The sequence below is a fragment of the Camelus ferus genome, chromosome 12 (genome assembly GCF_009834535.1).
Source record: "Camelus ferus isolate YT-003-E chromosome 12, BCGSAC_Cfer_1.0, whole genome shotgun sequence".
In the NCBI taxonomy this organism is placed as follows: domain Eukaryota; kingdom Metazoa; phylum Chordata; class Mammalia; order Artiodactyla; family Camelidae; genus Camelus; species Camelus ferus.
The window spans coordinates 44,042,749-44,065,776 of record NC_045707.1 but is presented as its reverse complement, the minus strand read 5'-3'; the positions used below and the strand labels follow the sequence as shown (position 1 = coordinate 44,065,776).

Sequence of the window (23,028 nt, the reverse complement as noted above, 5' to 3'; positions counted from 1 at the left end):
ATTCTGAGGCCATGAATAAAATATGAGTATGTTCTCTTTCTATTTTTTTTCCTTAATGAGAGATTGCCTTGGATGGTAGGCCATTCCCTGCACAAAGAGAGCCACACGCTGGATTTATTAACTCTTAGCAAATGTTTGTTCGAGGCTGAGTAATGAGGAGGTTTGCCAGTACAGCAAGATAAAAGGCTTCCCCACTTTGTGTTTATCCTCTGGGTAATGAAAAAACAAATTGGCGATTTTGTATTTTTCCTGTTGGAAATACATAAGGTCACCCGGGGAAAACAGAGAAGGTTAACTGGCATGAACGCTTGCCTGTAAGCATGGTGTCAGGAAGGAAAGGTCACAGATGGATGAAATATCCTAAACCAGAACCAGTACCACTGCACATGTAGAGCCAGAAGAAAAGAAATTGCATTCAATGAAAGCAGAGCCTTGGGAATGGCACTGACTGGCATGCAATGAATCCCGTATTTTCAGCACAGACGTTAGAAAAAACCTTTTGTAATCAGTAGAATAATATCTCCCTTAAGTTTTTCACTTTTTTGCCACTTTCCATTATCTCCCACTCTATTGACATTTTTCCCCCTTTCTGCCTTTGTATTCTGCTCCTCCACTCCCTCTCCTTTTACATCTCTCACCACAGAGAAAAGCTACTTGCTAAGAGTCAGAGGGAGACGGGAGGACTCAGGGAACCTACAGCCGTAGCCTTCCGGTGATTGATAACCTCTGCAGAGTTCAGAGCATTCAGACCTGCCTTAAACTTTGGCTGATAACTTTTCTTAACATAGAGCAAGATCAATCCTTTCTTTCAAGAAATGGGATTGCTTGCAAGTTTGCAGAGTATTTCAGTGGAATATTTTGCTGCAAAGTTGCACTAATCATTCTCTTTGGATGAATAAACCAGTTTGGCTAAGGATTCTGTTAAGTTAGAAAGCAAAGGCTGTGGTCATTTCCTGCCAGCAATCTTATTTCTCTGCCCTGGGAAAAACTACCTTTCTCCAGCCCTTCAGGAATCCCTATTCTGCACCACAACAATCGAGACTGGGTTAGAAGTGGAAGAAAAAGCTTCTGGTTGACCGATAGCTTCCCCAGAATATACAATAATCCCTGTCCTCAGTGGGGAGGTAGTGATGTTTGTCATCAGAATAGGAAAACTGAAAGAAGAAAGAGAGAAAAAATGTAAGAAGAGGGAAGGAGAAGAGGGAAAAGATGAAAGAGAAATGGAAAGATGGGAGTGGTAAAGAACCAGTTTATGAGAAGGAGGAAACTTGTGGATGAGAGAAGAGCCTGGGAGAAACCAAACTGGAAAATAAAGTCAGTGCGAGCCAGAGTGGACGAGGGTCACGGGAAATAGGTTCATTCAAAAGAGGATAATGTTGGATTTCAATTATCCCCCTAGTTCTTCTGTCCTTCAGAAGTGGAAAATTACAGGGTTCCGACTGGAAAAATACCACCTTTTCATTCTGTACAGGAAGGAAGGGAGACCAGTAGGTACTCAGAGGAAAAGACATGTGCTCAGGTTAACTCTGAACTCTGAAGCTTTGATGGAAACTCTGTGTCGAGGACTCTTCACATTTGAGGGGACCGCTGACATCTAATTTCACTCGCTCATTTTGCAGATGAGAAAATCAAGGTCTGGATTATTGGGTGGGCTTTTCCCAGATGGAGACCATCTGTCATAGGGATGCAGTTGGGAGCTGAACCCCCGTTTTCTGCCTCTCTGTCACGTGACTTCTGTAGCGGCTGCTGGAGCTGACCATTCATTTGTCACTGTGGGCGCCTGGCCCCTGACGGAGCGCTGGGCTCCTGCCAGCTGCTCTCCCCTCACAGCTCTGATACTAGAAACAATAGGGGACCACAAAAGGTTTCCAAGCAGGGGAGTGATGTAATACAACAGCGTTGGCACAGGATCATTCTAGCAGCTGCATGTGGTGAGCAGGTGGAGGATAAAGAAATCACAACACCATGAAGCCCTGATAAAGTACCTGTGTGACCTTGAACAAACCCGTTAAATCCTGAACTCGGTTCTCTCATGTAGAAAATAACAGCATTGGCTGGTCCCTGGCACTGCTAACGTTTTATGATTCTGAACCACCCCTTTCCGCAGTCGTGCCAGTTAACGTTACTTAATTGCAAAAGCTGACAGGCTATGACACGCCTGTCATTTATTGCCCTCAATGCTGGCCACACAGGCCCTGAGGTAAACTGGCCCCTCCACAAACAAATCCCTGGGAAATGGCAACTCTAGAGGCTTGCCAGAGGCTGGGCCATGCCATCCAAATGGGGACAAGATGGGCCCAGACAAATATCTGTTTAACACTACTCTCTCTGATTAATATTATCCAAAGCAATAGCCATTAAAATACAAAAGGATTTACACAGCAAGAGGCTCTATACCAGTTTCCCAACCCCAACCAGCTAATAGGAACAGAATTCCAGGGGTTCCCGCTGAAATAGTTCACGATCTAATTGAAGACAAAAAAATAACAGACAGCTAGTTCTGTCACTGATAATGTCGTCCTTCTGAAGAAAACCCAACTCCTTAATTGTTTCAAACCAGTTGCTCTCTTATTTTCCATTTTAAAAGTTGTCATTTCAAAGAAAAGGCTGTCTCTTGGCAGAATTTACCCTTTAGAATCAGGTTGATAACAGCCCATTATATGGAGAAAGAGGTCAATAATGAGAGTTCTGGAAAAATAGTAAGTTCTTGTCACATGTGAAAAGAGAAGTGTCTTCCGAAAGAGAAAAATGTTATAGAGAGAATATTATTCTACTAGTCTCAGCAGTGTTGTGTGAGTTGTTCATAAAGCATTCTCTGAGGTTTGAAAAAAATTAAGTTACAAGGGCTAGATTCATGAACAGCTTTGGGATGTCTAATAAACATGGGGAGACTAAACTAGAATTTATTATTGGATAATCAAACTTTATACCCACAACTGGTAAGAGGGGCAAAAAATGATGTCAGGGGAGATGGATTTATCTGGAAGGAAGAAGTAGGTAAGCATCGAATGTCCACCCACTCAGAAGTGCAGTGATGTGTGCGTCTAACTCACGGATCAGACTGAACAAAGATGGGGGATTAGGAGGCGTCATCTTGTCCTTTACAGGATTTTTTTTTCCCTGACGAGGAATTCACAAGTCAAATCTGAGAGCTGGCCATTGCATAACTAGGCCTTTTATTTTCATGGTAACTATTTATCAGAGATTTCCCTTTATCTTAATTGAGAAGGCTTCTGTTTGATTTCTTGATAAGGGATTTGCCTGAGGTGGTACACTGTGATATTCAGATTAGTCTAAAAATCCAACTGAATGTTAACAATACAGGCACCAACTCTGTCAAAAAAAGCAACCCAAGATGGAAAATAAAGGACAAAGAGCAAGAATTTATCAATTCTCTTAACAAACAAACAAACAAAATGTGTAGGGCTTCTATATACCAGGCACTACTACTGTGAACACAGAGATCTCTGTGATTTTCCCCAAGTTTCCTTTGGATATTGTGTTGAGTGACCACTATCTTAACACATGCTTTCATTCATAACTTATTAGAAGTCATAAATTTGATTAATAAAAAGACAAGTAATACATTTTCACTCTCAGTTCTAACTTCTGATAGTTTTATAGCCATTGATACATTTAGATATTTCTCAGCACAATTTTAAAAAATACCTCATGGTTGTGAAGTTTTAAATGAAGGTAACACCAACATTACTTTTTGTCACCTTTCTTTTCTCCCAATTTTTTTCAGATGTAGGATATAGAAGTACTTTTACTTTTATATTATCAAGGATGATGGCAGTTACATTTTGTTCTCTAATTATAATGGAGTCTTTACTGCCTCCCTAAATGATGAAAGCACTTTTTTAAAAGCATTTACTTTATTATGACAATGTACACGTTTCACTGCAGAGCCAATGGGAACTCGTATTCCATCTCTTCATGTTTCTCTCTGCCACTCAAAAATACAATATTTTCAGAACCAAGGTCAAAAGACTCTTTTATTCTTACCCTTCATTAAATTCTAATTTAGTTTATTTGGGGGACATATTATTCTTGTTTGTTTTCTGAGTTTTTGATTTTCTCTTGCCTTGAGAAAAATATGTTACTGATACAGTCCAGCTTTTAATCATTGCAACTACGTTCTGAGATCCATTCTCTTCTTCCTGAAATCACGCTTGTTGGGTGGCAATAACTTTGCTCTATAGTTGGCCAATTTTTTTTTTTTTTGGCCTGTTGTACAGTTGTCATCCTGACCATGTTTATCATTGGACTCTTGGTTTGGTTCCCCCATTTCTTATATCTTACATCTTCATTTTCTTTCAATTAACCTTTGTTTTGCTTAAATAAGTACTTTGAAATGAGATGAACTCACAGGGTCCTCATGTATCTGAAAATGACTTGACTTTACTCACTTTTGATTATTAGTTTGATTAGTTATGAAATTCTACAATCAATAAAATGTGCCAAGAATTTGGAAGGCCCAATTTTATTGTTTTCCAGCATTTATTCCTGATGGTGAGATGTTTGATGATGATCTCCTTTTTATCCTTTCATAGATTATCTTTATTTTTCTTTGGTAACTTTTGAAGTCATCTCTTTATCTTTGGCGTTTGGAAATTGTAGAAATTATACAGTGTTGCTTGTGGACCTTTTTTTGATTCCGGAAAAACTCTGTTAAAGTAGCGCTTCCTCTTCTTTCAATGCTGGAATTTTTTTTTTTTTTTTTTGTATTTCTTCATTTTGTTTTATTTTAAAATTTTTATTTATGTTTCACCTATTTAGAGAGAAATGCACAATCATAAGCGTACACTTATTTTTCACAAGCTGAAAATATCCTTGTGACCAGCATTAAGGACGGGAAATGGAATGATTTCCAGCCCTCCAGAAGCCTTCCTCACACACCCTTCTAATCATTCTGCCAACACAACCACCATCCTGAGGTCTAACCTCAGGAAGATTTATTCTGCCTGTTTTTTTTTGTCTTTTATATCAATGGACTCCATATATTATTTCTTTACTAATTTTCTTTTATGCAAATTTTTCATCCTTTCTCTGGGACTCCTGGTGTTCAGACTTTGGACCTTCTGGATGGATGGATAGCTGGTATCTATTATCTGTTCTCTTGTATTTTCCATCTTTTTTTTTTTCCTCTTTGTAGTGGAACATATTCTTAACTTATCTTCTAATATTTTACTTTGGATCCATTTTTTTTTCCTCTGTTACTTTTCCATATTATGTGGGCTGATAGAAATCTGGGTTGGTATCACAATAGGCCCCCAAATATAGTGACGTTAAATAATACAGAACTTTATCTCACGCTCCTGGAACTGGCGTGAAGTGGATGGGATGACCGCGCTGCCTGAAGACTTTCAGGAACCCGAGTTACTCCATCTGGTCACCGTGGGTGTATGCATATGTTCAAACATTACGTTTGTACATGTGAATTAAAAAAAAAACTTACTCTCTTTCCTTCAGGATTTTGACAGCCTTTTGTCTTCTTTTTAATTGCTCAGCAGATCTTTAGAGAACTATAACTTTTAGGGAAATCTTTCTGCCGCCTGAGGTTTGGCAGTTACCTTCCTTTCTTATATATATCTTTTATATTTCACAATATTTACCAGATATGCTTTATGAGTTTATGATTTTTTTTCCCTTGAGGTTGTGTCATTTTCTCTTCTGACCTGAATATGATTTTTTCCACTTCTTTCGTGCTGTTCTTGTTTCTTGTTTGGTTTTAATGATGTTCAACAGAGAAAGTACCAGAAAAGGATCATATAACCATATACACCCACCACGGAGAAACTTTTTTCTGAAAGGTCTATTTGTAAGACATACTCATGCCTGGAGAAATGATGTCATTTATAGTGGACCCACTGGGTAAGAATTATCACAAAAAACTAGATCTGTCCAACAGTGTTACTGGAATACAGCAGAGCAGCCAGGCAATGGGTGACTGGTCTCTTTTCCCAGAAACTTATAAGAAAACATACCACCTCCAGGGGCTTCTTCTATCTTTCCGCCTGTAGGATGACGACGACATACAGAACCTTAGGAATTGGTGAGACAGCTTTCAGCTTCAAGTGACAGGGATGCATCCTCAAGCTAGTTTAAATAACAGGGGGAAGGATTTATTGGTTTATATGATTAAAAAATCAAGGCGTTGATCTAACTTCAGGCCTGGCTGAACCCAGAGGCTTAAAATATGTCATCTGGAGCCAATTTTTCTCCCTCCCCTTCCTTTGCTTTTTCCTTTTTCTTGATCATATTACCCCAAGCAGTGGTTCAGATTTACATTCTCCTTCTTTAGCAAACTTAGTGAAATGATAAAACTCTCTCAAGAGTACGGGCAAAACTCTAAATTTGACTGATTATCTTGGTTTGAGTCCAGAGCCTACTCATTAACCACTTACTAAGTAGTTTGAATGGTCTAACTGATCACTTGAGTCGTATGTTCAACCTTGGAGCTGGGGAACTGGACCAGCCTCACCTTGCATTAAGGGCCTGAGTATGAGGAGCTGGCGGTGAGTGATTCCCAAAATTACGTTGGAGTGTTTGAATAAAGAAGAAGAATGAAAATGTGCTGGACAAGCAAAATAAACAAACAACAACGAAACAAAATAACCCCCTCCCACGTACGTGCACACACACACGTCTACTCTACCTTTAAAAGCCTCTTTAAAGTCTACATTCACTGAGCTTCATATCTTAACATTAAGAATCCAGCTGAAAGCATTCCTAGGCTTACAAAATTTTACTCTGTGATCATCTATGCTTTTACCATCATCTTCCACAAACTTGTTTTGTTTCCATCCCACACACTTTACAATGAAAGCCAAGGCATAACAAACTAACTTCTTGGCTGTGGGTCACCCAATAAAATATGTTCCCGTATATGCTCTGGACTGGAAATACCTCTTGGCAAGAGAATGATGGAACTAGCTGCCTTCATCATAAGGGAGAAGAGCCATGTGTAGCTTATGTCCTGAATAAAAAACCCAGCGTACAACTTTCAAACAACAGATTGTCCCCAGCAGTAGCGAGCCATGGGCAGTGACAAATGAAGCCTTCCCCGGGCTGTCCCCCGTACCTTAGTTGTGTTCTGAACCGAGCAGAGCTGCAGCTGAGAGTGGATGAGGCACTGTGCCCAGTTAATCCTTAGTGCTCATGCCAAGACTGTCAACAAAGGGTCCCATTGTCATGGCACAGTGGGGCTGTGATACCAGTCAGCTAGGAACTCAATGGAGACCACAACTCATTGACTGAACACTGTCTCCCACTCCCTTCCCCAAATGGAAATCAATGTTTGGCACTTAGCATTCATGAGTACAGTTCTCAATGTGCACATGCTTGTGCAGAAAAGGAAATGGATGAGCAAAAGCAGCCTTCACTTCCAGACCTCAGAGGGGCTGCACGCATCACTGCGAAAAATTGATTTAGCAAAAATTATGTCTGGTCCTAACTGCCCCCCCCTTAAACATTTTCTATTGAGTTATAGTCATTTTACAATGTTGTGTCAAATTCCAGTGTAGAGCACAATTTTTCAGTTATGCATGAACATACGTACATTCATTGTCACATTCTCTTTCGCTGTGAGCCACCACAAGATCCTGTATATATTTCCCTGTGCTACATAGTACAATCTTGTTTATCTATTCTACATTTTGAAATCCCAGTCTGTCCCTTCCCACCCCCCTGGCAACCACAAGTTTGTATTCTATGTCTATGAGTCTGTTTCTGTTTTGTATTTATGTTTTATATTTTTTTTTTAGATTCCACATATGAGCGATCTCATATGGTATTTTTCTTTCTCTTTCTGGCTTACTTCATTTAGAATGATTCTCCAGGAACATCCATGTTGCTGCAAATGGCATTATGTTGTCGGTTTTTATGGCTGAATAGTATTCCATTGTATAAATATACCACACCTTCTTTATCCAGTCATCTGTTGATAGACATTTAGGCTGTTTCCATGTCTTAGCTATTGTAAATAGTGCTGCTATGAACATTGGGGTGCAGGTGTCATTTTGAAGTAGGGTCCCTTCTGGATATATGCCCAAGAGTGGGATTCGTGGGTCATATGGTAAGTGTATTCCTAGTCTTTTGAGGAATCTCCATACTGTTTTCCATAGTGGCTACACCAAACTGCATTCCCACCAGCAGTGTAGGAGGGTTCCCTTTTCTCCACAGCCTCTCCAGCATTTGTCATTTGCGGAGTTTTGAATGATGGCCATTCTGACTGGTGTGAGGTGATACCTCATTGTAGTTTTGATTTGCATTTCTCTGATAATTAGTGATATTGAGCATTTTTTCATGTGCTTTTTGATCATTTGTATGTCTTCCTTGGAGAATTGCTTGTTTAGGTCTTCTGACCATTTTTGGATTGGGTTGTTTATTTTTTTGTTATTAGGTCGTATGAGCTGCTTATATATTCTGGAGATCAAGCCTTTGTCGGTTTCATTTGCAAAAATTTTCTCCCATTCCGTAGGTGGTCATTTTGTTTTGCTTATGGTTTCCTTTGCTGTGCAGAAGCTTGTAAGTTTCATTAGGTCCCATTTGTTTATTCTTGCTTTTATTTCTATTGCTTGAGTAGACTGTTCTATGAGAACGTTTTTGAGATGTATGTCAGATAATGTTTTGCCTATATTTTCTTCTAGGAGGTTTATTGTACTTTGTCTTATGTTTAAGTCTTTGATCCATTTTGAGTTTATTTTTGTATATGATGTAAGGGAGTGTTCTAGCTTTATTGATTTACATGCTGCTGTCCAGTTTTCTCAACACTATTTGCTGAAGAGACTGTCTTTATTCTATTGTATATTCTTGCCTCCTTTGTCGAAGATTAGTTAACCAAGAGTTTGTGGGTTCATTTCTGGGCTCTGCATTCTGTTCCATTGGTTTATATGTCTGTTTTTGTACCAATACCATGCTGTCTTGATTACTGTAGCTCTGTAGTATTGTCTGAAGTCTGGGAAAGTTATTCCTCCAGCCTTCCTTTTTCTTCAGTAATGCTTTGGCAATTCTAGGTCTTTTGTGGTTTCCATATAAATTTTATTATGATTTGTTTCTAGTTCTGTGAAATATGTCCTGGGTAATTGGATAGGGATTGCATTAAATCTGTAGATTGCCTTGGGCAGTGTGACCATTTTAATAATATTGATTCTTCCAATCCAGAAGCATGGGGTATCTTTCCATTTTTTTAAGTGCCCCCCTTTTTTTAATGGGTTATGTTTATTTCTAAACAATACTAGTTCATTTTACTCCTTATTTCCATATTATACTTGCTATATTAAGAGTAAACTGTCTTTAAAAATATTTTGTGATTAAGAATTCTCACTTGGTAGAATAGCCATCTCCTTATTGCTGCTAGTTGGTGAGATTCTTCTCATAATATGCTTATAGTAAAAGACTCAGAGTTGTTTTTAAGAATTCAGAGTAATTTGAATTCATCGGCTAGATGGTTCTGTAGAAATAAAGTGGCTCATACTACCCATGAGAAAGCTTGAATAGCGATGTTATTGATTATTAAAATTCTCTCATATTTAATAATAATATTAAGTTGTATGAGCAGAATGAAGCGTGTACCACATTATTTTGCTTATAAATGTAGTTTTTTTATTTTTTATTTATTTTTTTTCACTTTTCCATTCATTTTATTTTTTTTAACATTTTTTATTGATTTATAATCATTTTACAATGTTGTGTCAAATTCCAGTGTTCAGCACAATTTTTCAGTCATTCATGGACATATACACACTCATTGTCACATTTTTTTCTCTGTGAGTTATCATAACATTTTGTATACTTCCCTGTGCTATACAGTGTAATGTTGTTTATCTATTCTACAATTTTGAAATCCCAGTCTATCCCTTCCCACCCTCCACCCCCCTGGTAACCACAAGTCTGTATTCTCTGTCTGTGAGTCTATTTCTGTCCTTTATTTACGCTTTGTTTTTGTTTGTTTGTTTGTTTTTGTTTTTTAGATTCCACATATGAGCGATCTCATATGGTACTTTTCTTTCTCTTTCTGGCTTACTTCACTTAGAATGACATTCTCCAGGCGCATCCATGTTGCTGCAAATGGCATTATGTTGTCAGTTTTTATGGCTGAGTAGTATTCCATTGTATAAATATACCACACCTTCTTTATCCAGTCACCTGTTGATGGACATTTAGGCTGTTTCCATGTTTTGGCTATTGTAAATAGTGCTGCTATGAACATTGGGGTGCAGGTGTCATCCTGAAGTAGATTTCCTTCTGGATACAAGCCCAGGAGTGGGATTCCTGGGTCATATGGTAAGTCTATTCCTAGTCTTTTGAGGAATCTCCACACTGTTTTCCATAGTGGCTGCACCAAACTGCATTCCCACCAGCAGTGTAGGAGGGTTCCCCTTTCTCCACAGCCTCTCCAGCATTTGTCATTTGTGGATTTTTGAATGACGGCCATTCTGACTGGTGTGAGGCGATACCTCATTGTAGTTTTGATTTGCATTTCTCTGATAATTAGTGATATTGAGCATTTTTTCATGTGCTTTTTGATCATTTGTATGTCTTCCTTGGAGAATTGCTTGTTTAGGTCTTCTGACCATTTTTGGATTGGGTTGTTTATTTTTTTGTTATTGGGTCGTATGAGCTGCTTATATATTCTGGAGATCAAGCCTTTGTCGGTTTCATTTGCAAAAATTTTCTCCCATTCCGTAGGTTTTCTTCTTGTTTTACTTCTGGTTTCCTTTGCTGTGCAGAAGCTTGTAAGTTTCATTAGGTCCCATTTGTTTATTCTTGCTTTTATTTCTTCTAGGAGAAAATTTTTGAAATGTATGTCAGATAATGTTTTGCCTATGTTTTCCTCTAGGAGGTTTATTGTATCTTGTCTTATGTTTAAGTCTTTAATCCATTTTGAGTTGATTTTTGTATATGGTGTAAGGGAGTGTTCTAGCTTCATTGTTTTACATGCTGCTGTCCAGTTTTCTCAACACCATTTGCTGAAGAGACTGTCTTTATTCCATTGTATATTCTTGCCTCCTTTGTCGAAGATGAGTTGACCAAAAGTTTGCGGGTTCATTTCTGGGCTCTCTATTCTGTTCCATTGGTCTATATGTCTGTTTTGGTACCAATACCATGCTGTCTTGATGACTGTAGCTCTATAGTATTGTCTGAAGTCTGGGAGAGTTATTCCTCCAGCCTCTTTCTTTCTCTTCAGTAATGCTTTGGCAATTCTAGGTCTTTGATGGTTCCATATAAATTTTATTATGATTTGTTTCTAGTTCTGTGAAATATGTCCTGGGTAACTGGATAGGGATTGCATTAAATCTGTAGATTGCCTTGGGCAGTGTGGCCATTTTAACAATATTGATTCTTCCAATCCAAGAGCATGGAATATCTTTCCATTTTTTAAAGTCTTCTTTAATTTCCTTCATCAATGGTTTATAGTTTTCTGTGTATAATTCTTTCACCTCCTTGGTTAGATTTATTCCCAGATATTTTATTACTTTGGGTGTTATTTTAAAGGGGATTGTTTCTTTACTTTCTTCTTCTGTTGATTTATCGTTAGTGTAAAGAAATGCAACTGATTTTTGAACGTTAATTTTGTAACCTGCTACCTTGCTGAATTCTTCAATCAGCTCTAGTAGCTTTTGTGTGGACCTTTTAGGGTTTTCTATATATAGTAACATGTGATCAGCATATAATGACACTTTTACCCCTTCTTTTCCAATTTGGATCCCTTTTATTTCTTTCTCTTGCCTGACTGCTGTGGCTAGGACTTCCAGGACTATGTTGAATAGGAGTGGTGATAGTGGGCATCCTTGTCTTGTCCCAGATTTTAGTGGGAAGCTTTTGAGTTTTTCACCGTTGAGTACTATGCTGGCTGTAGGTTTGTCATATATAGCTTTTATTATGTTGAGATATGTTCCCTCTATACCCACTTTGGCGAGAGTTTTTATCATAAATGGGTGTTGAATTTTATCAAATGCTTTTTCTGCATCGATTGAGATGATCATGTGGTTTTTGTCCTTTCTCTTGTTGATGTGATGTATTACATTGATTGATTTGCGTATGTTGAACCAGCCTTGTGTCCCTGGGATGAACCCCACTTGGTCATGATGTATAATCTTTTTTATGTGTTGTTGGATTCTATTTGCTAAAATTTTGGTGAGGATTTTGGCGTCTATGTTCATCAGTGATATTGGCCTATAATTCTCTTTTTTTGTAGTGTCTTTGCCTGGTTTTGGTATCAGGGTGATGGTGGCTTCATAGAATGAGTTTGGGAGTATTCCCTCCTTTTCAATCGTCTGGAAGAGTTTGAGAAGGACTGGTATGAGTTCTTCTTTGTATGTTTGGTAGAATTCCCCGGTGAAGCCGTCCGGTCCTGGACTTTTATTTGTAGGGAGGTTTTTAATTGCTATTTCTATTTCCTTTCTAGTGATCGATTGTTCAAGTGTTCAGATTCTTCTTGATTCAGTTTTGGTGGACAGTATGTTTCCAGAAACTTGTCCATCTCCTCTAGGTTATCCAGTTTGGTTCCATATAGTTTTTCATAATATTCTCGTATGATATTCTGTATTTCTATTTTGTTTGTTGTAATTTCTCCATTTTCTTTTCTTATTTTGCTAATTTGTGCTCTCTCTTTTTTCTTCTTTGTGAGTTCGGCCAGAGGTTTGTCGATTTTATTTACTTTTTCAAAAAACCAGCTTTTGGTTTGGTTGAATTTTTCTATGGTCTTGTTAATCTCTATTGTATTTAATTCCTCTCTGATCTTTATTATTTCCTTCCTTCTGCTGCTTTTTGGGGCTTTTTGTTCTTCTTTTTCTAATTCATTCAGGTGGTGGGTTAAATTGTTTATTTGAGATTGTTCTTCTTTTTTGAGGAAGGCCTGTATTGCTATAAACTTCCCTCTTAGCACTGCCTTTGCTGTGTCCCATAGGTTTTGAGTGGTTGTGCTTTCATTATCATTTGTCTCAAGGTATTTTTTAATTTCAGCTTTGATTTCCTCATTGATCCATTGTTATTTCAATAACATATTGTTTAATTTCCATGCTTTCCTTTTGTTCTCCTTTGTTTCTCTGTTGTTGATTTACAGTTTCATGGCATTGTGGTCAGTAAAGATGCTTGAGATAATTTCTATCTTCTTAAAATTGTTGAGGTTTCTTTTGTGCCCAAGTACATGATCGATCCTGGAAAATGTCCCATGTGCACTTGAAAAGAATGTATATCCTATTTTTGGGGGGTGTAATGCTCTGAAAATATCCACCAAATCTAGTTTTTCTATTGTAGTATTTAATTTCTCTGTTGCCTTGTTTATTTTCTGTCTGGAAGATCTGTCTAGTGATGTTAATGCAGTGTTAAAATCTCCAACTATGATTGTATTCCCATCAATATCCCCCTTTATCTCTGTTAGTAATTCTTGTATGTACTTAGGTGCTCCTATGTTGGGTGCATATATATTAACGAGTGTAATATCCTCATCTTGTATCACTCCTTTAATCATAAAATGTCCTTCTTTATCTTTCTTTTAAATGTAGTTTTTTTAAAAACAAATAAGGTGTCAATTGTTGAGAAGAGGAAAGAGAATGGCAATAATAGTAAACCATGCCTGTTCTAACCCAATGATGTGTACGTTTTAAACTACGTCTCCACATAAGACTAATATTTAAGGACCTGCATTTGGTGTCATTATTCTAAATGTGTGCAGGATCATGTGGATAAAAGTAACACAATTTTAAAGTTTAATTTGACTTTTTTTGCCATATCTGACTGCCCTTTTAATTGCATGCTGAGTTTGGTGATGTGTCCGATTTTCCTTGTGGCATCACAAGAATAAAAGAAGTAGAAAGAAAAAAATACATATATAGGAATCAAGAGTCCCTGAAATTTCTATTTAAATGTTCAGTCTCAGCACCTACCGTGGTGGCTCTTTCTCTTTCTTCTTTGCTAAATGATCTCACTTTCAGTGTTGGAGGTTATTCTCTCGAACCGTTTCAGACAGTTTTCTGTTATTACTTTAATTCTCAGGAAGCTGTTGGCAATTGCTACCAAATTGCTTCATGGATCAATTCTTCCCTCATAGCCCATTAAATTCTGCTTTTTTGTCCTGAGTGAGAAGTCACAAACACATTTGGTTACATTTGGTCAGCAGGCCATAAGCCCTTAACTCCTGTTTAGAACTTACTGCGGTAGACTCACATTAGAATTCTGAATGCCCCATTTTGTGGGGCTTTTCCAGATTTGACACCATATCTTGCTATTAAGGAAAGGTGTATTGGGATTCAGTGTTACTTGCTTGGATATGTAATCAGGAAGGGGTGTAAGTACACCGGATGTGGTTATTGGCTAAATACCAATAGTCTTGTTGTTGATTGCAAAAATGGCCACAGATTAGTCCTTTCCCCTCATCTAGGCTGCTTGGTGATGTGACTCCGCAGCTCCGGTAGCCAATAAGTGGGTCTCTTTCCCTACTGCTTAAATGTGAGCTGGCCTGTGACTTGCTTTGATAACAGCACGTGGCAGGAGTCATGATGTACCTGTCCCAAGCCTTGCCTTCAAGAGGCTGTGCACGCTGCTGCTTGCCGTCCTGGAAGCCTGCTTCCCCCAGGTGAGGGGGCCCAGACTGACTTGCTGGAAGATGAGATGCCACTTGAAGGAGAACCACTGACCATGTCCTGACCTATATTCAACAAGACCCCAGCTGACTCGAGGCACAGCTAAGCCCAGGCCAGATTACTGACCACAGAGCTAAATTAATGGTCATTGTTTTAAGCCGTTGATTTTGTAGTTTCTTATGCTATAAAAATTAATTGATAAAAGCCTTATCTTATTGGTTCTGGCAGTTCTTGACATTCCACTTTCCAGCTTCTATCCCAAACTAAGAAATCCTTGCTGGATGCCTTGTTAGAAAACTAATGAAGATAAGGATCTATCACTATAACATTTATGCCTCTGAAGGTATCAGTCCTCTATTAAAAGACTGCAAACAGCTGGTTATTGCCTTTTGAATAATACTCAAGCTTATCAACTCAACATTTAAAGCCCTCCACAATCTGATTTTAGCCTACCTTCTCAGCCTGGTATCTAATTCCATTCAAAAACATTTTTTTTCCAGACTATCCAGATTACTTTATTTTTCCCAGATTTTGAGGCTTTCCCACCTCCTGTCCTTTCCCTATACTGTTTCCACTACCTGGAATGATCCCAGCCTCTCATGTCTGCACGGTAAAATCCCACGTAACTGTCAAGGTTCATTTCAAATGTTTTCTTTTTCGTGATGCTTTTCCCAAACATCCTGATCAGAGTGGAGGATTTCTTCGTCCCTTGAATGCTGAAAGGCCTTGGCTTCTAGCCTTCAGAAGTGACTGAAGGATCTTGGGTTCTCATTGCTTTGACCCCCATGATGCTCCGGTAGAGAGGACATGGCCTCTACCAGTGTCATCATCCAACCTCCCGAGCACTCATCACAGGCCTGAGCCTCACATACGAGGGCAATGAGTCCCCTTAATTACCCTGTCTGGTGGTATTACTTTCAGTTCATATGTGATAAAAGTGAGGCTCAAAAACCTAAGTAATTGGTCCAAGGTACCACAAATCCCAGGCGACGGTATTAAACCTGAGCTTCCACTTTGTCTCTTAGGTCCCCCTCACAGGAGACCTTGTGCAGGGACACACAGCAGTTGCTAAGTCAGGGTCTTGGCGGAGCATGGTCAGAGCTTTGACCACATATATCAGCCCAAAGGAACCTCTACACTGAATTAGGGAGTCACATGAAGGAAAGAAATTGCTAAGAAGATTTGCTGGGGGTAGCTGGTCAGAAATACTGGGCTCTATCAAGACTTGCTTCTTCAACTTCCTTTGCCTAACCTAGAATGTTCTGAAATATTCTACAAGTTATTATTGCCAGACCTTGGTTCACCACTACAGATAGTCAATAAACTCCTGCTGTTTGCTGTCAATTGGGAACTAGCAATTTCCCACCCACCCCACCTTCTAGTTGTGATGAATTCCTGTTTCTATAGTCTAGCTTGTTTGTAGGATTGGCTGTGACCCTAATGGATCAGATTTCAACATGGTGGCTGCCTCTTGGCCCAGGTCCTGGTTGCTCATGGGCAGCGGGTATCCAAGATGAGACTCAGAAAGCTTGGCCTGGCTGCTGGGAGGTGCCGGCAAGCTCTCCTTTTATGAGGACTTTTACCAGGACCTAGTTGGTTTGTTTGGAAAGCCACAGATTATTCTCTCACACACATTAGGGAAGTGGACAAGTTCCTAATACTTGTGAGTGACTTCCTTCTTCAAATATTAAAAAGAAAGGAACTCAAAAGGCATCACATGTTGGTGATGGAAAGGTGTTCTCATGGACAGAAGCATTTGGATACCCGGTTTGAACGACAGAAATGATGAGAACGACTTCATGACTCGCAGCCGGCCTCGCCGCAGTCTTGGACGCAATGACCCCACTGTTAGTCTTCAGTTTGGTTGAGAGGTGGCATCTGCCGGGCAGGCAGAGCTCACACCTGGGGTGTCGCAGGAAGAGAGGTCTGTCCTTGAATCTGGGGTCTATAGGATGCAGGCTACTGGATTAAACTTGTGCTCCCATCAAGGAGTTTCCTGGGTCTCAATCTCAAGGGGTCCTCCTCCTACCAGGACCTTGGATGTGGATGCTCAGAGAACAGTGAATGTGCCTGAAGATCACAGCAGAAGTCTGTTTCCCCCAAGGAAACAGCTGCCCACTGCAGAAGGCTCTGCCTGTGTGGAGATCTCGTTACCACCCAAGCAGTACCTAATTTGGGAGATGGTGGTTCATGCCAAGTTCCCTCCTCAGCTTCTTGACAGTCTCTATCACAGAGGAGCTGCAGCGGGCTGGTGCCAGACGGGTTCCCAGTTCCATGTGAAACAGCAAATATCTGCAGACACTGTGGGGGCCTGGCAGCACGCTGGGCCCAGAGGGGAATTAGACTTGGTTTCTAGTCTCCAAAATCTCTCCAAGGATATGATATAAATACACGGCATTAAAGAGAAAAAACAGACAGAGCTTGTAGTACAAACTGCTTCTCGTTGTGTCTCCCATGCTTTGACGCCATTGGGTTTCATTTGCTTCCTCTTTCATGAAGTCACTTTCTCATTTTTAGTTCTAACAACAGCAGTGACAACAGTGAAGCTGTGTTTCTCCAACATCTTCTTGCCAATTACTGTGCTTCACTCTGAACTAATAACCTGCCATTTGCAACAGGCTGTTCCTGGAGGCTCATGGTGGGACTCTGGCACATAATAGGTGTGAGGAAAATGCTTACAGAGTGGAAGAATTATTCAGTATATCAAGGAAGGCAAGCCAGGGGGTGAAGTGTGTGTTCTTTAATATCACGAAGCCTGAGCTTGAAGTGTGGCCCTGCCACTTACCTGCAGGGACACCATAGGCAAATGTCTTTAGCTCTCAAAGTCTTTCAGTGTCCCTGCCTGTCAAATGGGGATAATAACAACAATAACAATAATAATGATACCTAAACTAAAAGTTGTTAGAGATTTAAGCGATAAGCTCAGTATGCAGGACAAATGAAGCACTTAATAAATATTATTATTATTACTGTTATGATTGTTCTCTTTGCCAGGCCTTCTACAAAGTGATTTATCTGCATCTTTTTTCACTGAATGTTCACAGTGTACACTTTGAAACAGGTATTAATATACATATTTTAAAAAGAAAAAAAGACACTATGAACTCATCTACAAAACAGATTCACAGACATAGTAAACAATCTTATGGCTACTGGGAGAAAGAAGGTGGGAAGGGATAAATTTGGGACTTTGAGATTTGCAAATGTTAGCCACTATATATAAAAATAGATTAAAAAATAAAACAAGTTTCTTGTGTATGGCATAGAGAACTATAGTCAATATCTTATAATAATCTTTGATGAAAAAGGACATATGCATGTATATGTATGACTGGGACATTGTGCTGTACACCAGAAGTTGATACATTGTGACTGATGGTACTTCAATTAAACAAACGAACGAACAAACAAATATATATATGTATGTATGTATGTATTTTACTTCCTAATGGAAAATCAAGACAAAGAGAGAAAAATTTGGTCCAAGGCCAAAGAAGGGACTGTCTCAGAGATCTAATCTCTCAACCCCCAGCAGCCACAGAAGGTGAAGGTGTGAGAAAAGAAAGGCTCTTTATGAACTTAAAAAAATTTTTTAAACACTCTGTAAACTCTGTGGGAGGCTTATTATTCCAGAACTGGCAAAGGTGATTCTACACAACTCAGCTGGTCCATAAGTGTGGCTGTCCTTGAAGCAAGATAACTCAGATCAGAGCTAGGATTTTGCAGAAGACTACTATTATTTCCCATCAAACAGAACACAAGGACTCTCATTTCCTTTGTTACCGGAAACTTCCCTTTCTCAGGCTGCTCGTTATACCAAGAACGGGCTGCCAGCCTATAATTTAAGGTCTCTTCAGCAGCCTCAGGGTCCCATCCACATCTGGGTCTTCACTACAGAAGACTAAAAGACTAACTCTCTCTGACCAGCTCCCTGCCAGTCCACATGCAGACACAGAGACAAGTCTGCACACACTAAGAGTGCCTCGAGGGGCCAAGAGTGTCTTTGGCAGGGTGGAGTCAGCCAGAGCTCCTAAACCGTACTCAGATCTGGAACTTGGCCACTCCTGGCCCCTAGGACCTTGGGCTTTTCTACAGTTGCTTCCCATAAAGCAGATTCCCAAAAGGCTCAGCTCCTGGTGGGTCTCTGGTGATGATGGTGGCATCTCCAATAGCAAGGTCTTCCACGAGCTACTCCCTGGTCATGGACCTACAGTGCATGATACCCGGCCTGCCCTTGGGGGGCTCCCATTTAGTGTGGGACTCCTGGCAGCAGCATCTCATGGTGACGGCAGCTGCTGGGTTCCTGTACTAGTGGCCATGGGCCATACTCACAGCAACTGCACCAACCTCCAAACCTCTCAGGTTCTCTGGCATCTTAGAGTCCACCCTGAGCTGCGCCCTCCACTGGCAGCGATGAGAAACGAGCTCTTACAGAACATCTTCCTCAACCTGCAGAACTGCTTACATTGTTACTACTACTACGACCGATAATAAATTAATATTAAAAAGTTACATTTTTACACATTTGCAGCATGCAGACACTATATTAATATATTTTATCTTCATCACAATTTTATAAGGTAAATACCCCAATACACATTTCAATACACATTTAAGACATGAAATTGAGGACCAGAGAAGCTAAATGACTTATTCAAGGTTATTAGCTGGAAGGTGGCAGAGTCAGTATTCAAACTCAGATTTGTCTAATTTAAAAAGCTCTTACTTTTACCCTCAAAATGCCATCTTTCAAGTGAGAGGTACTGGCCCTGGAGACTTGTACACGTTGCCTTGTATAAAGAACGTGCGGACAGAGGTTACCGTGCCAACCACCCATCCTTCTGAGATGGCCCAGGTATCCACCCAGCTCAGCCTGAGCTCTCGGGATTCTGGGGAGCGTCCCTACCTCCTGGAAGTGCTGTCAGGACACTGGCAACAGCTTAAATTCTGTATCACACCCCTACCCTCTCTGCCACCACCTCTCCTTCCTACCTCTCCAAAGCAAATCCCTAAGACATGCAAACCAAATTCCCCATTCTGGCTGACCTAAGTTCCCTGAAAAGTAGTGGCAATGGCTGTTTCTTACACGCAATAGACTGATTTGTGGGTCTCCCAGAAAACCAGCTGAAGTCAAATCTAATAACTAGTATAAAACTCCAGCTTTGATCATCCATGAGTGGAGTATCCATGGAAAATGTTTAATCTCACATGGGGTAACATATGCAAGACGTCTCTGAAAAGTATAAAATATCCTGCAAATGCCAAGTCTGATTATTCTTGTCACTACCACACTCACCCTCTGGCAGGTATGCGCTGAGGGAATATGAATGACTTCAGGACCAGTCCTAGCCAAGCAGAGCTGCAAAGGTAGCATGTGTGATGGGGAGGCCCGGAGACGGCAGGGTTAGAGCCCTCATGTGATAGTCGGGAAACCTGGGTCTGAGCCTGACCCTGCTACTAACAAGCTGGGAAAACTGTGGCAAGCTACTGGCCAGCTTTCTCTGAGCTTCCATTCAAAAATAATTCAGTAACAATAATAATGCCATACATAAAACAATGATTGCAACTGTTACCAACTGCTGTATACTCACTCCAAACCATGTGCTTGTGTAAGAGCTTTGCATAAAACAGTTCTTCCCTTCATTCTCATAACGGTCCTCTGTACCGTTAACAGCCCCGTTTTACAGAGGCATAAACAGAGGCCCAGAGATGTTAAGAGACTTAAACTGGCTTCGTGTCAAGTAAGGAAGGAAGCCTGTATTTGGATCTAAGCTGAATTCTATTTTCCTTTTCCTTGCAAAATCAAGTGGAAGTGATGTGGGGGTTATCTGTGCCCTGTTTCTACGTCACTTGTAGGAAAATTAGCTATGGTTAGATTTCAAATTCTTAAAGAAGGAGGAAGAATTTCGTTAGTATCCCAGAGAGAACAAATAGGCTCCTAATAAGTGAAGCAAGCACATGATTGATTATGACGTTTTCCTAATACATGAGCTCTGCCTGCTCGCTCTCTGGAAAATGCCTTTCAGAGTGAGGGCGTTGCTCCCAGAGAGGCTACCTTGAGAGAAAATGGATTATTGTACTTAACTCCTCTTGTTACAGCTATCGATTGAGGCTTCTTCTCTCTTGCTGCGTCTAGACTGTGAATTTTTTCATGGAAAGTGCTGGAACTTATCTGCATCCTCCTACACAGGGCTTGTCACATAGTACATTAATGTTCAATGGCAGAATGAATGGACATGTGCTGCAGAATGAATGAATGTATAAATGAATGAATGTCTGGTTCCTTATCCTTGGGATTCTTTGTTCTTTTCTGGTAGAGCTAATTGACTTCCTGGTCAAGCTAAATGGCTAATCTTGTCCTCTGTCACTTGGAAGTCAAGAAACCTAGTTCAGCAGCTCAGGTTTTGAGCCAAACTTGGCACTTGTTTCTCCTTCTTATAAAAGCGTCGTGGACATTTGCTGTCTGTGGGTACCCAGAACTCATTTTACGTTCTTTCAGGAACACCTGCTCGCTATTCATATTTCTTGTGACCCTGATTGGGGTAACACTCCTTTCTTCCCTCCAGCCCCAGGAGTGAACCTAGGGCCCAAGTATGACAGTCGGGGTATCCCCATCCTCTGGCTAGTCAGTTGCTTAGTTCATAGACAAACACATCACTCACGCCGCCCCCAGTGAATGACAGGACTTCTGCTGAGCCAGTCAGGGAAAGGAAGCTCTTTTCCACTAGGGACACTGGGCTGGTTCAGTGGAAGCCTATAGCAGCTGGTGGCCATATTGCTACTAAAAGAGGATGGCCTGCCCAAGAACGATGTCAAATTAGGAAGAGTTGTGAGAAGAGATGAAGAGAAAGGTATTCTTGACAACACAATTTACATGCTATTTAAGAGTTCATCCAGACTTGGAACCAAATCTGCTATTGGATGTTCAGTAATGTAATCCAACAAAGCCAGCCCCCTCTGGGGTGTGTGTGTGTGTGTGTGTGTGTGTGATCTGACCACCAGCTTGGACGGCCATTGAATCCCATCGCCATGTCTTGCTTTAAGGAACTAACCTAACTTGCTCCCACTGACGGATACAGGCAGCCCTTCTGATCCATGTCTGCCCTGTGCGTGTGACTGTGTACTCTCTAAGTCTTTGATCTTCAAGTGTGGGATGGTTCCATCACTACCAGAGTACTGAAGCTGCTGTTCCGACATATGTTAGTGGAGAAAACTGGTTGTTTTCAGTTAAAGATACAGTAGCCTGACTTAATAGGTAAGAGCCTTTGGTCTCAGGTAAACTGGGTTCAAATTCCACTCTGCCTACTCAGAAGCTATATAACCTTAGAAAATTGCTTTATCACCATGACACTAAGCTCTCTTGACTGCAAAATGGGGATAAAAAGGTCCTCATTGCAAGGAATTAGATAAGTTATGTAAAGTGCATAGAGCTTGGCAGTACATAGTAAATGCTCCATAGCAGTGTCTATTGCATTATTTTTTTATAAGCCTTAAAGGCAATCTACTCGCCTCTTTGGTCTCCCTTAAAGCTGTATGCTGACTATTGTATGAAAACAGATACAAGTGTATCTGTTTTTAAAGCTGTATCTGACTATTGTATGAAAAACAGATACAAGAAAGAAAACATCATCTCAAAGAATGACCATTATAAAGCAGATTGAGTGATTACTAAAATCTTCAGAAACTGGAGGTGATCGGGCCTATACTGTTGTGTAATATGGACTTTGGAAGGAAAATAAAAACACCCAGAAGGTTTTTTTTTTTTTTAAATTGAGAACTCTTAGGCGGAACAATAAAGATATTATAATTTATGAGGCACCAAGTAATTTACATGAATACCAAAAAATATGGAAAGCCATTTTAGATTTCATTAAAAAGGATTAGAGAAATATGGGTAGGACTTCTTAATATGAAACCAGCTAAATCAAACATCACAAGTAAACAAATATATGGAGGGCTTTATTACAATAATTTATTTACACGTATGTGATACTGTACTATGAAATTTTTAAAAGGCAGGCATGCAATGTCGATGGAGACAAAAAGAGTCTCTGTGCAATTTTTTTTTTTTGGAATGAAAAAAGAAAGGTAAAACAGCGGGTGGAAAAGCAAAATAATTGTAGTCGAAAAGAAATATTAAGGAAAATATAATGATATGCTGGGAGAGCAATATTTCTAAAGACACGAAGGTCCTTAGAGAAAGAATAAAGTGTGGTTGGCAGAGACGGTAAAATGTAATGTCGGGGAGGGGGAAGATTCTGCCTTTGTCCCTCTTGAGTTCTTGTGGCTGGACTCATAATAAAATTGACACAAGACAGATTAACTGGAGGAAAAGAAACAAATTCAATTCATGTGCACGGAGGTCTCATAGAGATGGGATCTAGGAAGTGGCCAAAGCAGGCAGCTTTTATACTTTTTTAGACAAAGAAACAATGGA

At 39.9% G+C, this 23,028-nt stretch overlaps 1 long non-coding RNA gene across 1 annotated transcript in view; it reads right to left on the bottom strand.

Annotated features, from left to right (window-relative positions):
- Positions 1–23,028, bottom strand: part of LOC116667712 — a 237,469-nt gene that overhangs the window by 4,521 nt on the left and 209,920 nt on the right. The gene's annotated exons all lie outside the window — the stretch shown is intronic.